Here is an 18,039-nt window from a genome sequence, read left to right on the forward strand (position 1 = left end):
GATTAGGACATGCATGACACATTTAGCTGCTCTCGTTATACAAAGACAAAGGTTACAGGCCTAACCCATCACACAGCCCGCACCATAATTACCATTCACCGCCACCCATGCATAAAATTCCTCAGCTCCCCGATTCGGTACCCCCTGCCTCCCCACCCTTTTCCACTTCAGCCTGGGCTTGCAGCTAGCAGCAACAGGCCGGCCTGCAGCCCAGAGGACCCAGGAGCATCAGACCATTCCACCCGAGGCTACTGTTTTTACAAAAACAAGACACCTTCCTGCTTCTTTTTTTTTTTTTTTACCTTGCAGCCACACAATCTGTAACAGGGGTACAACACCAGCTCCATATCAGGTGTCATGTGATTAGACTGAAATGTAAAGACAATAGCTTACAAGGCATCCGACACTCTGCCATTTGGTTTGCCACTCAAACCTCCTTTTTTTTCTTTTTTTTTTTTCGCCACACAAGACAGACACCATATGCTTAAAAAAAAAGGGGTAAACAAATCAAGCCTTAAAAAGGCTGGAACACATTTCTGACAAATACACCTATCAGAAAGAGAACTGCACACAAACATGGTTTATGTTGAACACAGTTTATAAATGTTAAAACTATTCCTCAATTCTTTTTATATGCTAAAAAAACACTACCGCTTTCTATTGATGAACTCCCAGCAGAGATGCTGATTCTTCTCCAAACCACACATCTTCTCTCCCTCTCCTTTTATAACACCACATTTAGAGCTCTACATAACATCAAGCCCAGCCTTCATTACAGATCTTACACTGACCAACAAGAGCCATCCACTGACATTTTAAACCAGCTAGCCTGTTTGTGATTCATTCTCAAGCAGAAAAGTACCATGACTGTTTGAGGATACGAGAATCAAACTCGTTTTCTGTTGTATAAAAAACAAAGTGCCTCAGTCTTTAGATTCAACAGGACTGATGCAAAACTTTTCTTTGAAAAAGTTACAATTTGACTTAAAAGCATGGGAGAGAGGGATCTAGTGTGACTGCAATCAAATCCACAGATAAGGTGTATCTTACAAGGCAAAATAAGTTTCTTAAAACAAGACATACTTTGCAAACAAAAGTATATTATCTCAAGGACAGTCGCCCTTTCTCCAACCCTCTGTTTTTTAGCAAATAAGTCTCTTTAATAGCATTAACTTAGGCCCGCGACAAAACAATGGCTAACCCCTTTAACAGGTAAACAAAGTAAAATGAAGCCGAATCAAAGAGAGAGGGAATAAAACTAGCAGCTCACCTTGGTGGCGGGGAGCTGTGAAACAGCCAGAGTTGGTCAGAGGAACAGAGAAGAGTCCTGAGCCGAGATTGGATGCAGGAAAACTTCCAGGGAGAAAAAAAAAAACTACAAAAAAAAAAGAGTATCCAGCCTTTAAAGTTGGGTCCGTTAACGAAGCTCTGCCGCGTCGAGCTTTAGCTAACAAGTTTGCGCATATCTCAGGCAAACTTTTGCGATGGACGAAAAGAATGTGGCCCCAACTCAGGGCGAAAAAAACTGGTTTTAAAAAAAAGTTTCTTTTTTGGTTGTTGATGTTTGTGATTTCAATAATTTAAGTTCGGCTTGTTATTCCGTTTAGTACATTTTGCTGTGTCTTACCTAAGCTAATCAGGTCCGAAGAAACTAAGCGAGAGCAGTTTTTTTTTGTAGTCCCTTTATCCCAACACGTCTCGCACGCGATGAAATCTACGCTCCTCACTTGTAGAGACTGCGTCCTAAACTTCTCCAACTCACGCCAACGAGACACCCAGGAAGAAAAGTCCGCTCCGTGTTGAGATGTTCAGAAGGCAAAGTAGCTCTAAAATTATTCCTGAGAAATATTATTTGACCATTCCTGGCAGATAAATGCTATTCCACAACGAGAGAGTCCCGGGCAGCTGCAAACCTCCCCCTCTTAAATCTGAGAGTATGCATATTCTCCACACCACAAAGGCAGCGCACGCGCATTACACACACTACTTCCGCTTCTCTGCTTTCAAAGTAAAAGTCGACGGCAAGGACTTACGGAGGGCCAAAGGCACCGTTCCGCGAGTAAATAAATCCTTAAATAAACATCAAAATAAACAATACAATTGTGAATACAAATATTAAACAAACAATAAAAAATAAACAAACATTCTCTGTTTGTATTTATGTTTTAATGATTAAAAACTGATTACATAACTAATAATATCACTCTCATTTGTTATTTGTAAAACAAAAACATAATTATTTTAGTATTTATTTAATTATTTCATGATTATGTCACAAGATGAACCCATCAGAATCAGTCTCAATGTTGCTGATGGTTTAAAAAAGTTATTGAAAGATCATAGTGAGAAACTTTATTTTATAATAAAGTTATGAAATAAACTTTTTTATGAACTAAAAAAATGTTGAATTGAGATTTCAGTATTAAATAACTTAATAATGGATTATATTATTTTTTTAAACATTAAAATAAAGCTGGATAGGTAAATAAACATATAATGAATGTCATTCCAAAAATCAAATTATCACACACACAAACAAGTTTATTTAATGGCGCATGGCACTGATCAATCTGGATCAACCAAAGCCGTTTCTATTCTCCTTAATTTGTTAGATTTTCTTTCATTCGCCTCTTAACACTTAAGCCGCTCAAAGTTTGATTTAGCTTTTTAGTTTGATGCTTTTTTGTGATCTTTGGTCACTTTAATTTTCTGCTAGTTGCTACGCTTTTTGTTTAAATCACCAAAATGTGTGGGATTTGATTTTGTTGCCATTTCCGGCATGCTTCGTGCTAAAACTTTCTACCTTGATGGAGGTCTCCCACGTCTTGCAGAGACCTGGCTCCCCCTGCCATCCAGCACGGCGCCTCTCCTGCAGAGCTCAAACAAACTCCACACCGCGCTCTTTGGGTTGTACTACGGTCTGGATAAAACAGATACATAATAAAATAGCATAAGAGCAACAATGAAACACAGTCCTGGTTACAATAATCTGAGCAAAAAAGAACAGCCAGTGTGATACATTCTCATTAAAATGTCCCGCAAAAGTAACTTATATCCCTTTAACTTTTGGAGCGTTAATCAAATTTCCACCACAAAACTTAAGGTTTTTATTATTATTATTATTATTATTATTATTATTATTGAAATTATATCTGATAGATCAGCATAATGTAGTATACTGTAGTTAAGTGTGAAGGATATATGTTTACAAAAAAAAAATCAAAGATGAATCTGAAAAGTATGGCGTGCACATGTATTTAGCCATCTTGACTCCGTGTTTTGTAGAAGCACATCACATCTGGTTATAATTTCAGGTTATAAGTGCTTTGGGATGTGTCTACCAGCTGTGCAATCAAACTAAAAATTTTGCCCATTATTGTTTGCAAAATAGCGAAACCTAAGTCAGGTTGGATGAACACCATATTTGAAGTCTGGTCACAGGTTGTCAGATTCTCCACTCGTTTTAACACATGATGAACATGGTGTGATCCAGTATTTCCAGCTGTAGCTCTTGCTGTATGTTTGGGGGTTCTTGTCATGCTTGAAGGTAAAACTCAACCCCATCTCTCATGAGTTTGGGAAGTTCAAACGAGATTGACCTGAATTTAGCTCCTTGACCAGTTTCTCTGTTCCTATTAGAGGAAAGCGTTCCCACAACACAATTTAACCACCAGCACGCCTCACCATGTTGTGTTTAGGCTGACATGTATTGCTAGTTTTCCACCACCATTAACTGTTTTGCATTTATTTTTTTTTGTCTCATTTGACCCAACCTCCTTCTTCTGTCTCTCCTTCTCTCTTGTGAGAAACTGCAAACAGGACTTACTATGACTATCTTTTGGCATTTGGATGTTTTTTTTGTTTGTTTGTTTGTTTTGCCGCTCATCTATAAAAGCGAGATTTGTAGAGTAAAAGTTGTCCTTTCAACACATTCTCCCACCTGAACGGTTTATCTCTGCTGGAAGTTTTATAATGAAGGGGTATGAAATGAATGCAAAAGGACACTACACTTTAAATGTGTATTTCTTAAAAAAAAAATCATTTCAGCTTCATACTTTAAAGTTTCTAAATATGTAAATCTGTATGAATAGCTTTTGCCAGGCCGAATTAGGTAAAGAAATTTAGTTTAGTTTTTTTTGTTTTGTTTTTTTGCACTAGTGTTTATAGTATATCTGAGACAAGAAAGCAATAATCTAACTATTTTGAAAACACTTTACAAGGCAAACAAAGTCAATGCATATCTAGTTATATAGATCCAAATACACTTAAAATCAGTCCAGTCCATTCCATTTGTCTAATCTTACTTGTCAGATTCAGATTCAAAACTGCTAAAACACAAAAGTATTTTTAGTATAGTCTCTAGCTCAAATATCTTGAGACAAAACTAACTTACACGTAACTTTTAAGCAAGTTATGCAAGCTTGTTTCAAGTCAATAATTCCTTAACAATGATGAAAAAGTACTAGTTACACTGGTGTATTGTTTCACTTGTAACATGGGAACAAACTTCCAGGTTAGTCTTGTCTTATTTCAAGTGTATTGAGATATTTTCACAAGAAACCAGACAAAAATACTTGTTAAAATTTTGAGTGTTTGCTGTGAAATCCATACATTCATTATGTATTTTTAAAAAATCTGATTAGAAACTATTGCAGTCAACATTGGTTGATCATATAATGACAAGTGTTAGTAAGTTATCTATGCAAGTCTTTTCAGAAAGCAAAATTTAAAATGGATTAAAATGCCAAAGCCAAACGGAGCAAAGGTTCATCAGTGGCTATGTTTGCTGACTGAATGTCTGGGTAATAATCTGAGTGTGTTTTTCTATGTAGGGCTTTAGCAAACAAACATGGATATTAATTCTCTCCCAGAAACATAAGCATATTCGTCAGCATCCTTTCCAAAGGATGCTGAAGAGCAAGAGCAACAACAACAACAACAACAGCAAAACAGCTTTAATGCTCAGACATAAAAAAAAATTTGGCAGATTTTCAAAGAGCGTCAGAATTTCAAAAGTGTCGCCAGCTCAGCACAAATGCAGAGTTCGCTCTGACCGATCAAACATGTCGTTCGTTTCTGAGGACCTCATGTGGGCTTGATTTCCTGTCAGGGTTTGACAAATGACTGACAGCTGAGGCCCGGCTTTGTAGTGTGATTAAAGAATGGCATAACACACTGCTTTGTGCCTCAACATGTGTTAGCCTCTCATCCTCCATGCGGCGGTTAGCTTGTTCAGTGGGTTGTGGAGGCCGGCAAAGTGGAGGCCGGCAAAGTTGAACGTACTTTATTAGTTGCTCGTCTGTAGAGTTTCAAGAAGCCACTCGATTCCACCTTCCGACTTCTGTTAAAAGCAAACACTGTTTTATTGCCGGTATATTGGTTCAAATTAAAGCCTCGCCTTGGGCTCCTATCAGTCAGGAGGATGACGTTATGGAACTACCTTTTAGTGTGCTGCCATGCCTGCAAAATAAATGCTGGGTAATGACTGGAAATTCCAACGAGAGATAGCCAGAGCAACAATTTTATTTAATTATTTTTAAATCTTCAACAATAACTGCAGGGCCAGTTAAAAGTTACAATAAGCAATCAATATCAGTATGAATGTCATTCATACTGATTTGGATCCACAGGTTTGAATTTATTGCGGATTTTCTCTCACCCATATAAGTTTGTTAAAGATGCTGTATGTCATTTTAATTTTTAAAAATGGTTTATACATTTTAAAAAAATGGACAAACATTTTTTTTTATGTATAAACATACTATACTGTTGCGGCAGTATGGTATGAGACAGATAATCTGTGAAAAAATCAAACTCCTCTCCTTCTCAGTGCTCCTGTTTCCATCATGGCTCCCGGTTGGAAACAACCAATCAGAGCCCGGAGGAAGTTCTTAGCGATGTCAATCAAGCTCCCGTATGCTCTGATGAATGTGCTAATGGCGGAGAAACAACTTAACAGTTACAGGAAAACTTTTTTTTATGCCATCATCAGCAGCCATGACTAGCCTGAACGTTGATAGCAGGCTTTGTTGTGGGAAACTAGCTGTAGCGTGGCAGAGCATGCACAAGCATGATTGACAGTGCTGAGGCCCTCATCTCGGCTCTGATTGGTTGTTGACAGTGCTGTATTTCTGCAGTAGACCGCTGCCAATACTGACAAGAAAAGTGGTCAGATATTGCTTATTGACGGTTTCAAGAAGCATGAGATTTTTCTGCAGCCATCTAAGTGACATTTATCCAAATATTATCATTTTTGAGCCTGCATATGCACTTTTGAACCTGTGAACTAAATTTAATGATTAAAGGCAAACTCTTATTCTTGAAATCCAAATCAGAATGACGTTAATGTCGACAGTCTGTGTAAATGTCAGAATGAGACTTTATTGAGCATCAGTGAACAGTACACTGCAAAACGCTCGAGGCGGCTTTCATTTCTTTATATTTTGCTTCCTTGAAGCCAGACTGTCCAGTAATTTCATCAAGTGGTTCTGAGCAGCAGTGGGTCACTGGGTTTTTCTAAAAGCCTGTCTTTATTTTACGTCTGATTAGTTGTGTTCTCTCCTCATTTTCAGTTGAGTCTTGTCTTTCATTTGGCAAATTTCACTGTAAAGTGCAGTGAGTCTTAGAAGCAAACCCGGAGAAGTGGAGGGCAATACAAATAAGAGGCAGGACTGGAGATAAAACTGCACAGATGCTGATGGACTCCATGGATGCAGACCAAGGAGGAAGCTATTTCTCAAATAGATGAAAGCCCACTCAGCCTTTGCAAGTTTTCATCTGGGCACATTAAAAATATCTCCTCTGTTTTGTGTTTGGATGAGACAAAAACACAGCTGTAGCATTCAAATGTTAGACGCAAACAACTCGAAGAGCACAATCCACATGGTCAAGCAGGGTGGTGGAAGCTTTGGGAGTGTTTTTCAATGTACAGATCCTCATCAACAACATCAGGGAGTTTAGAGCAAAACTGAGCATTTCAGCATTACAATAACTCAAACTACACAGTTAATACGGTGAAGAAAAAGACACTTTCTTAATATCAACAACAGCATTTTTAGTCTTTGAGACAGCTATCCTACACAACATATTTTTGAATAAGCTCCTTTTTGTAAAGTTTTTTTTAAGATGGTTTATATTTGTATTTTGTTTGAGCTCATCATTTATTTAATTCCACAGTAGCACTGATATACAAACATTATTTTTGGTTGTTCTAATATATTGTTTGTTTGACATTTTCTTTCCCTTCTTAAATTAGAACCACCCTTTCTGTCAAAACATTTTCTGATTGATTTTATTTATTTTTTTGTATTGTGTTCAGTGACTGTAAGTTTGTTCTGTATGTATTGCCCCAAACTTTCACACAATAACTCAAATGTGGCTCAATGACAGTATTATGCAAAGTAAACAAAAATCTCTGGTCCAGAACAAATTTTATTCTCCTCACAACAGCAACACTTTTGGGTAATTTTGCTTTTAGTTGCCATATCTGTGGTTTCCAGCACAACTTATGATCCAATATGACAGCCAGTCATATTGGACTCCCATGAACTCGTTCTAAATCAACACTGTCGATAATTATTTTGACTGCATTGCTTTCGTATTTATTGCGGTTTTCAAATACCATGAATTTTGCTTTCTTTGAATTTAGTGACAATTTAATGCTTTTCAACCAATGTTTTAGTTTTTTCAATTGGTAACAGGAAAGAGGTTTTCTAATCTAAAACACTCAGAGTTCACCTGAGTAGATTAATGGTCAAAGGCAGTGATGGAGACATGCAAAAAGCTGGTCAACAAATATGAGAAGCTGCCGGTATTGCTGTAAAAGCCATTGTAAATTAAAATGGAGAACATATCTTTTTTTCCCCCCAATAACATTTCCAACCAGAAAACAAACTTATTGGGAGAAATAAAAAGGTTCCAAAACCAAATCTGCCAGGGTGCCGAGTGATTTTGGCCTTTACTGCATGTAGGAACAACATCAGCTTCTTGTGGTGTTTTATGTCTGAATGATTCACAGGCCAGAGTAAAGAAACAAATAATCCAGTGTTCTGACAATAGTTAAAAGCGCTGAACTTGATCAAAAAGTGGAGTGAATAAACATGTAATGTCCAAAGCAAACTTCTGAAATGCTTTCAGAAAGTCTTGAGAACTGATAATCAAGAACACTCTAAATGATTACAAGAAAGTCTGGCTCCTTGGAGCCGTTATATATTTTCGCATTACGGTTAGTTTAAAGTGTTCAGCAACTTTTCTGAAGGGGAGACTCCAGTAATTTCTCTCATCAAAGTCTGTTTATGGGAGCTGGGGAGTACCAGTCCACATGTGTAACAGTTGTTTTAGTCCTTTGGTGGCTCCAGACGGGGGCTGTATGAAGTAAAGGGCGGCACAAAAGGCGAGTAATCAGAACCAGTGGGAGAAAAAAAAAAAAAAAAAAACGAGGTCAGAAAATAGAGGTTTTTCCAGACTCAGAGTTTCTAGCACATCTTTATTCACTCCTGCTCTCTAAATTGTGAAATAAGCCAAAAAAACGAACAACTAAAAACAGGCCAAGTTTAGGAGAATTTAACAAAAACGCAATTCAGGGTGTACGGCACTCATGAAGAGAATGTATTTCAACTCTTTCAAATAAATAGATTTTTTTTTTGTAGTTGAAAAATTTCACTCACTAAATTCCTACAAAAAAAAAAAAAAAACATTGGCGTTGTCTTGGAAACCTACAACGTGTGAGTTGTTTCTTTAGTGAGACAGAAGCCCATTTCTCTACGCCAGTCTTCAAAAATGGTGAAGACAAGAGAACATGCTATTCCAAAGGGGTAGATGTGGTCATCCTCATGAGTCAGACCAGATCATTTACGTAAACCTCTCCATGTCTAGAGTCTGAACAATAATTAAAAGTTTACAAGAGGAACCGTAACTAACAAGGATTTAAAAAGACCAACAATTATTTTGGTACCACATAGCAGGATGCTTATGCTTTGGCCTAAGATTGAGTTTTTCAGTGATTAAACTCTCCAGGGTGGGTGTGTGGTAAAGCAAATTGGCATGGTAAAGGATTGATGATGCAGTGGGGCAAAATTTATTGTTTTTAGTTTCCTAATCTATGTCCAAACATTAATCTGATTGAGATGCATTGGAATGACATTAAACTGACTTTTTATGGCTGAAATCCTCCAATGTGGTTGAATTAATACCATAATTCAAAGAGTGGACCAAAATTCCTCTTCACACAGCTCTTCCCAATCATTTAGATACTTAAGCACTGCCTTTTTGTATTTACTTTGGCTATTTTTGTCTGAAAGTAAAATTTGTTTCATGATCTGAAACTTGCAAGTGTAACAAAAAAAACAAAACAAAAAAACAAGAGATAGAAAAACCTAATCTGCAAGAGGCCAAATAGTTTCATACAGTACATAAAAGAGAGTCTTTCATCTTCACTTTCAACCCAACATATTTTTAGTTTATGATTCCAGTGATAGTGAATGACTGCCTCCAAAAGTCACAGTGCCTTTATGTTGCACCCAGAGCTTTAAGCTTCAAAGTGAGCTGCTGACTATATAAGCAGATGGAGCGAGAATCTGACAACCGCATACATACCAGAAGAACACCAAGCGTGTTTATTAGAGCAACTAACAGTGAGAGTTTCACATGCATGTGCCGCCATCGGCCACATCTTACGGCTTCAGCAACAAAACGAGACTGAGACGATCTTTGATGCAGCAGGAGTTTGGGGCTTCGATGTTTTATTGACAACTGCTTTTAGTATGTCTGAGTATGTGTGTGTGTGTCTGTGTCACAGATAAAAAAAATTCCTCTGAGATGTGCTCAAATCTGTTAACAATGAAAGGAGGTTTAGGCAGCACATCAAAGCTCTGGCAGAACGTTCAGCATATGGTGATTGTTTATGCATTTGGTTGCTTATTCTTTTCCACTGATGGCAGGAGACGAGCAAAGTATCAAAAACAGGTCAGGGCGAAATCGGTCCAGAACAGATGAGCAAGATATTAAAATAGGCAACTAGCAAACCAACCAAATGGAGTAATTTTTCACCAGCTTAAAAGAGGGGTTATTTTTGTACGCTGATTAAAACTATGCCATTGTAATTCTGGATGTAGGTTTAGAGGCTTTGTCCTGCTGGAAGGTGGAGCTTTGCCAAAGCCAATTCTCAAACTCCTAAGTCCTTACGGGACAGTGTCTTGCAACTTCTTGACGTCTCTCTACTTCCCCACACCTGAATCAAACAACTTATGATCCTTACCCATTACGATCAATGAACAAGTTGACCTGAACTTCCTCCTCTGCTGTTTGGTCATGCTCTCAATCCTCCTCCTTTTCAACTCGTCTTGGACGTGTGGCTGTAGTTCAGGTAATATTTGAGCTCTTGACATGCTTATCAGCTGCTCCAAGTTGTAAAAACAATTCCTTGTCATCCTGGTTACTCATCATAATAGTCTGAAAGTAAAAAAAAACAAAAACAAAAAAAAAAAAGCAAAAAAATCCTTCCAGCTTTTTTTCCGCACTGCTAGCTAAACAGGTTTAAAGCTAGGCCTGCCACGACAACACATTTTTCTGAGCTATTGTCTCAAAAATGACTGCGATGATAATATTGTTTGAAGATTTTTAAACTGATGTAATGGTAATGACATAATAATGCAAGCGATATCCTGCCAAAAATAAATACACTTTATTTTCAAAAGACCATTTAACCCTGGAACTTGTAAGCAAAATAAAACAACCAAATATAAAACTGACTCTCAGTCTCCGTCAACAAAATATGCACTTGAATAAAAACTAAACACAACATAAAACCAAAGTGGAAATAAAAAATGCATTAAACCAAAAGAGTACAGATTAGAAAGTCTGTATACTTTATTGCCCTTCAATAATCAATAGATTTAGATAGAGAAGATGTTCATATCCGACTACCTGATGCAATAGTTCACTCCTCCCTTAAGCTAAGGAAATGAGGAGGGAAGGGTTAGTGGAGAGCACCAGAGTTGAGCCTTTTTTCATCCAGTGCCATCAACTCAAAGGGAAAAAAGCAGGAAGAAACGATAAAGCCGATCAATTAAAATAAGGTTGATGATTTTCATTTATTATGAGATTAATTGATTTATTGTTTATCGCGACAGGCCTATATAAAGCTGTTTTGACCTTCTGCTTATTTTTCTCCCTGACCTCTCTTGTGTGTTCCTTAGTCTTCCAGATGCTGTTTGTTCACCAGTGAGCTCTAACAACACAAAAATGGCCCATTTTGAACAGACAGCATAAGATGCAATAGGTTACACTGAATTACATTTCAAGGCGTCTTGTCAAAAGGGCCGGGAGAGGAGGAGGAATACAAATACACTGAAGTTTGTGGTTCTGGAGGTATCTTTTTGCAAGGTTTTATTTCTATGGTGACTCATCAAGCCACATTACAAAATGAAAGCAGCGCTTCAATGAATGGAGCTAATTTGAAAAAGCCAGATTAATCATTAACCCATGTCTGTGATGTGCACATGCCATGGTGTCTCAAGAAACCCGTAGCATTTATAGAGCCTCCCAACAGGACCAGACAAAAAGGCTGTAAAGTGACGGCCTAAAGTTGATTTTTTATTAATAATTACACAACACTGTTTTTCCCCCTCCTGATGTCATTCACAGGACATCGACAAAGGAAGAGATAATGTAAATTAGTCCTTATCAGATAAAAGACCGGACAATGAGGGTTGTTAAGTCGGTTAAATCTTTTTGCTTAGAATCTGTTTACAAAAGCTCTACGGTGAGTTGGACATGTTCTGATCTCCCCTGTTCGCCTTTTCAGTGTAAGGAAATGTGCCGGACACTGTTAGAGCCAGAAACACCTTATGCAAAAGGGGGAACCGAAGGCAGGCGAAGCCACACATCAGCATAAGAACAAACACAGCCTTGCAATCCTCAGAGTGAACAATATCGTCACTTTGCATGATGATTTCCCTCGCAGCGTCTTCGTCAACCCAATGTGGTGTTTCATTGCCCTCGCCCCTTTTGTGTGTGTGTGCTTGCATTCCATTGTTACCGAATAAGTACAAATATCCTCCTTTATGGACAAAAAACCCCCCCTTAGTCGGGCCTTCCACCGCGCTGTCTGTATCCAGCCCTCATCCATCCATCGGCAGTGCCCCCCACCCCACGTCCTACTCTGTGCCCCCCTCCCATCCACAAGCGTTGCTCTCTACCCCCAGCCGGCTCTTTGACATAATGCTGTTGTGGCTTTCCGGGCCTTTATGCTGGCTGTTGTCAGAGGCAGATTGAAGACCCTTTGTGTGTGTCAGCCCCTGTCCTGAGTGGCCTGGGAGGAACCTGCTGGGCGGCGAGCAGAGAGACAGGAATGCGCATATGAATGGACCAGTGTGTGCTGGGCACCTGCTGACAGAGCCACGGCATGTCTCTATGAGTCTTAGTTCATCAGCGTACCCATCTTGTTCAATTACACGTGCAGCCCGGTGTTGCATTCCCTGCAGCGAGCCGGGCTGAAAGGAAGGATTGTCACCACCATTGTGACCATTTCGCTGTTTGCTATTGTTGGGGACTTCCTAACGAATGAGGTGCCAGCTCCTCTGCTTTAGGTGTGACTGATTATCACCTTTGCTCCTCAGCTTGACCCACTAGGGTATGTGAGCAACTGAAAATGTATCCGAAGGCTTCAGCATGGAAGTTTTTTGATTTTCAAAAGCTCAATGGGTTTTATTTTTGAGCACCACTGCACAAACGCAATGAATTAGTCACCAAACTATCCTTTCTTTGCTCTTACATTTTCTTTTATGGTGGTGAGAAGCGATAAGACTCCCAATGGCATAATGTAAACATGACAATATACAAAGGTCAGTACTGCTTGCATCACACTGGAAGAGCTTCAGGATGTCAGGGAACGACCTGAAGTGGTGACTTCAGTCTGTGCACAAAACCGCACTTACAGCGATGGATGACCTCATTGTTGCATTAAAGGTAAAGTCAACGCTTCCACACACAAATAACACACTGTCTTTCAGGTATCCGCCTTATTCTGAAAGGCCCATGATGGCTCTTCTTGAACTCTGTGAAGCTCTTCCGCAGAGGCACCGAGGAGCAGAGGCAGGGGGTGATGATAGGTAAATATAATGACGGGATGAGGAGGAAGAAAGAAAGCTTTACGGGGGTTTCCAAGGAGGAGGCGAGTTTACCCACAGAGGCTGAGATTGACTGATGGTGGGGAGTGGTGTTTATTGGTGGTGTTTCCCCTTTTGTTTTCTTCTTCCTTATGAAGGTGGAGCGGACAAAGGATGCTTGTAGGGTGGACAGGCAGGTAAGTATGGTGGGTAGACGGTGGTGAGTCCACACAGTCCAAACCAGGGGAGCAGAGGATCTTGAATTCTCCAACTGACTCAGAGAGCGAGGAGGCAGAACGCTGAGGGAACTTACTGAGGACTGGACAACAAGAAGGGTAAGTGAGGCGGTAGCAATCAAGGAGCAAGCCGAGAAGAGACCTAATTTTAGAAATGGAACCACATTATGCATTTCCTCAGGGGAATCTACTCCTCTTAGGCCTACTCCATACGATAGGCCTAAGAGGACTCATGTTCATCATTATAAACAAATATTTGGAAGCATACAACAACCCCTCGAATGTCCAGCCTTCATACCCTTCAGGAAGAAGATGTGCTCAGCATACCAGAGATGAGCCTGTTTGAACAGCAAGAGAGTGCCATTATTCAGAGTGAAACAAGTCTTGTACCAACATGGACTAAAAGCGGGTAATAAATTACTGCGTGATTTCTAACACTTTTTCTCAATCATGCATGATGTCTGCCATGTTTTGATATCAACCAGATGTGTGGATTTCAGTATAGTTTAAGACGTGGCTTCCATAACATGCAAAGGCTAAGTTAATACATTTTAACTTGGCCTTTCATCCACTGAGTGGCTTTTAGTCCATGTTGGTACAAGACTCGTTTCACTCTGAATAATGGCACTCTCTTGCTGTTCAAACAGGCTCATCTCTGGTATACTGAGCACATCTTCTTCCTGAAGGGTATGAAGGCTGGACATTCGGGGGGTTGTTGTATGCTTCCAAACATTCGTTTATAATGATGAACATGAGTTGGTAGGAGTTTGCTCCGCAACAGGTGGATTGCAAGTTTAATCCCCGCCACGTCCGCCTGTGTCATTGTGTCCTTGTGCGAGACACTTCACCCAACTTGCCTGCTGGTGGTGATCTGATGGTGGCTGATGGTGAACTATAGCTTTCCACCATTAGTGTGTGAATGGGTGACTGACTGAGTGTAGCGTGAAGCGTTTGATACTTGACAGAACTCTATCTTTCCTGATGTCTTTTGATTCTCCCTTCATGTCACACAAAGGAAGCTGTATATTTGAGGTGTTGAGTTAAAATACTTCCTCCATTCAACCCAGATGTGGTCAATTAACTTATCAGAAGCTCACAAAGCAAAGCTATCATCATCAGGACTTTCTCAAATCGTTTACAGTGTGTGTAAATACCCGATTTTATTGTATTCGAATGCATAAAAGATCTTTTTGTTTATAGGACAGAAAGGTAAAAGCAGACATTAGGCAGACAAAAATAAATAACAGACTGGAAAACTTTCGAGCAACACAACAAGGGGAACACGGTCGATTTGGAAAGCTCCTGTGGAGATTCAGCGGGTGATAAATTACTGCGTGATTTCTAACAGTCTGCCATGAATGGCCCCAGATATTTGACTCCAAATCCTCCATTAATTGCCCTTTCAGTCATATGGAACAGCTTATGTTGTTTCTCTGGCAAAGCTTTCGAGAAGATTACATCTCCATAATCAATAAAAAAAAAAGAAACGTAGCCATCCATTCCAGGGCACAAAGAAAGAGAAAAAAAAAACACATCTGGGGAAATAAACTTTCCCCTCCTAAGATATACCCACGCTCACACAAGAGGTGCAGCGTGTTGACTGTACATAATTACACCCAGGAACTTTTTCCTCAATCATGCATGATGTCTGCCATGTTTTGATATCAACCAGATGTGTGGATTTCAGTATAGTTTAAGACTTGGCTTCCATAGCATGCATTTTAAAACATTTTGCTTTGGAGAATAATATATGACAGTAACACGCACGCACGCACGCACGCACGCACACACACACACACACACACACACACCAGTTAATGTGTTTGGACTGTGGGAGGAAGGCAGAGTACCAGGAGAGAACCCACCATGCAGAAAGACCCAGGCCAGGAATCAAACCCAGAACCTTCTGCTGCAAGGCAACAGTGCTACCCACTGATCCACTGTGCAGCCCTGGTCGGTAANCACACACACACACACACACACACACACACATCAGTTAATTCTGCTTGTGTTTGGCTGGATCACCTGATAACTGACATTTCCCATAACCGCGGAGCTGTCTGCCTGGATGAGCTGATCCGCGGCCTCTGGACTCATGGATCCCATCACCCAGTGACCTGGAAAGCAGGCGTGTAAGATCTGCAACATCCCATCAACCAGCAGACAACACGCTTCTTTTGAAGTCGGAGCGGGGCCAAATTGGATTATGAGGCAACTCTGAAGATCGGCTCCCATATATTTGATTACACACGCCCCCGTCGCCCAGAGCCTCGCCGGAGCAGGATGCAGAATGTGAGGCTAACCCCCCCCCCGAGTATGGCGTTCTGCATCTCAGTGTGTGCCCATCTGCCAGCCATTTACTTGATTACTTCAGCTCTGATGGGCCCCGGCTCTGCCAGGGCTGCTAGGAAGCTTTTGTCTAGGTGGAGACAGGGGAGATAAGAACCAGGTGATGCTTTCATCTGTGAAAACCAACATTTAAATGCAAACAAAGTATCTGGTTCTGGGACAGGATGGAACTGGATTTAGTTTAACCATTTCCACTGCTGGACGTCCAGAGAACATTTACTGTTGATTCTTTTGTATAAAAGTTACATCCATCCATCCATCCATCTATTCTTCCGTCCATCCATCTGTTCTTCCATCCATCCATCCATCCATCCATCTATTCTTCCATCCATCCATCTGTTCTTCCATCCATCCATCCATCCATCCATCTATTCTTCCATCCATCCATCTGTTCTTCCATCCATCCATCCATCCATCTTTCCAACTATCTCTCCATAAAATTTTCCATCCATAGTTCATTATCCATCCATCCATCCATCTTTCCAACTATCTCTCCATAAAATTTTCCATCCATAGTTCATTAATCAGTCCATCCATTTGTTCTTTTCATCAATCCTTCATTCATTCCTCTGTTTTAGTTTCAAGATTTAAAGCCTAAATACTAAATATCTTCCAGAAATTCACAAAGAATTTGTTTTATTTTTAATTCAATTGCGCTAAAAATGATAGAGAACGATGTAAATTTACATCTTAAAAAGACAGATTCCCATTATATATATATATATATATATATATATATATATATATATAAAAAGAAAACATTATATATTTAGTGTTGATTCATATATTTCTTAGTGTATTTCATTCCAAAGCCACCTCTTCAGCACAGAGATATTTGTCAGCCTCCAGAGGTCCAAGGACAAGCCGTTCTCATTATCTACTCGCAGACAAGCGTATTGTATAAAATGAGACTAAAAATCCCGTCATGCAAGCATGGCACACAGACCACCTTCTATTTCAGGGGAAAATAACATCCAGTACCGGTTTAAGTTGGACTCATTATGGTGGAAGTGGGTTCCAGGCCCAGGAAGTTTCATTGCTTTCCAAATAAAGCTCGCTAAATAGAGCAGCGATCCAAATTCCTCAAACTTCTGGAATCCTGTCCAAGTCTTCACTTTAAGTGAAAACTCCCAGCCCGTATAGGTAGACCTATTTCAAAAGGAGGGGTGAAAAAAAAAATCATCTGTTTCGACATGAAACAAATTCAAACCAGGTCAGGAAAAATGATCAGTAACGACTGAGGCCTTCGACATTCCTGCAGTGGGTTTTCATTACCTCACTGCTCACAAATCTAAAACATCAACTTTGATCGTGTTTCACAGAATGTGGCAGTGGGACACTTTTAGAGGATGCTGTGGGGCTGGTCTATTAGTCAGGCTGTCATGTAAAGCAGCCTCTCAATTCTGAAAGTACTTTTTCTTGTTTTTTGTGCCACTGAGATGAATAAAGGCCCCAGAAACCCGCTTGGCTAAACTGTCACTTAACATTCAGTAGGGATACGACCAGCTCCAGCTCCTCCACTGTGTTTGGTGGGGGAGGGGGGGCGAGGAACTTATCACCGAGCATAAACAGCTCTCCTGGCAAAGATCCACCAAGCTGAAATACAGCCCCCCCCACACTAACCCCAACCCCAACCTACCCCCTCACGACACCCCATCTCCGTGTGCTGTGTGGCGTCAGCAGCAATGAGCTCCAGATGTGGCCTGGCACCCCTCCAGTCACGGTATGGATGTGGTTGGAAGGGTAGTTTGGAAACACCACCCACCGGCGGACCCAATGAAAGTGCGCCAGTTCTGCAGCGAGAAGTTTTTCTGCCGTGGGTTCCCGATCCGCGTGGGCTGCAGGGAAACGGGAGGAGAGCTTTTAAAGTTCTGCACATTCACAGAGGGAGGAGGGAGGGTGGAGCGGCGGACGTGGTGGAGGGGGGTTAATCTGCCTCCTGTACGTGCATGTGTTACATATTTAACATGGTTTGACATGTTAGACATGCCAGACAACAGCTAAAAGTATTTCCATCTGTTTTAGCTGAGCAGGATTTTTTTTTTAAACTGAGTTTTATTCAAGTCAAGGAAAAATACATTGTTCACGTTGTTTATGACTCTGAAAACTCTACTAAAATGAAATAGTTTGATGACTTAGGAACTGATCGATCCTTTTGATTGAGAGCTAGAATGTATTTTGTAGATGCAGTTTGCCTGAGCGCTGGTGTCCGTCTTACCGTTATAGCTGTTGCGCTCATGTTATTTTTGCTATTAAATTTTCCAGTGGTGTGAAGGAAAAACTGAGTAAGCTCGCTCTTGTTAGCTGCCATGAAATTTACACGCCAAGGCCAAACACTGTGATCTTCC

General features: G+C 40.2%; 1 protein-coding gene across 6 annotated transcripts in view; it reads right to left on the minus strand.

The window, feature by feature from the left end:
• Window positions 1-1,965, minus strand: part of fgfr1a (fibroblast growth factor receptor 1a) — a 32,309-nt gene extending 30,344 nt beyond the window's left edge. For 3 of the 6 annotated variants that reach the window (XM_007567146.2, XM_007567151.2, XM_007567145.2), the window contains exon 1: window positions 1,271-1,965. The gene's annotated coding sequence lies outside the window, so the exon portion shown is untranslated. The remainder of the gene's footprint in view (window positions 1-1,270) is intronic. The other 3 variants (XM_007567152.2, XM_007567149.2, XM_016679201.1) reach the window with 2 other exon arrangements.
• Window positions 1,966-18,039: the final 16,074 nt, after the last annotated feature.

This window comes from Poecilia formosa, unplaced genomic scaffold (assembly GCF_000485575.1).
Source record: "Poecilia formosa unplaced genomic scaffold, Poecilia_formosa-5.1.2 Scaffold204, whole genome shotgun sequence".
NCBI lineage: Eukaryota > Metazoa > Chordata > Actinopteri > Cyprinodontiformes > Poeciliidae > Poecilia > Poecilia formosa.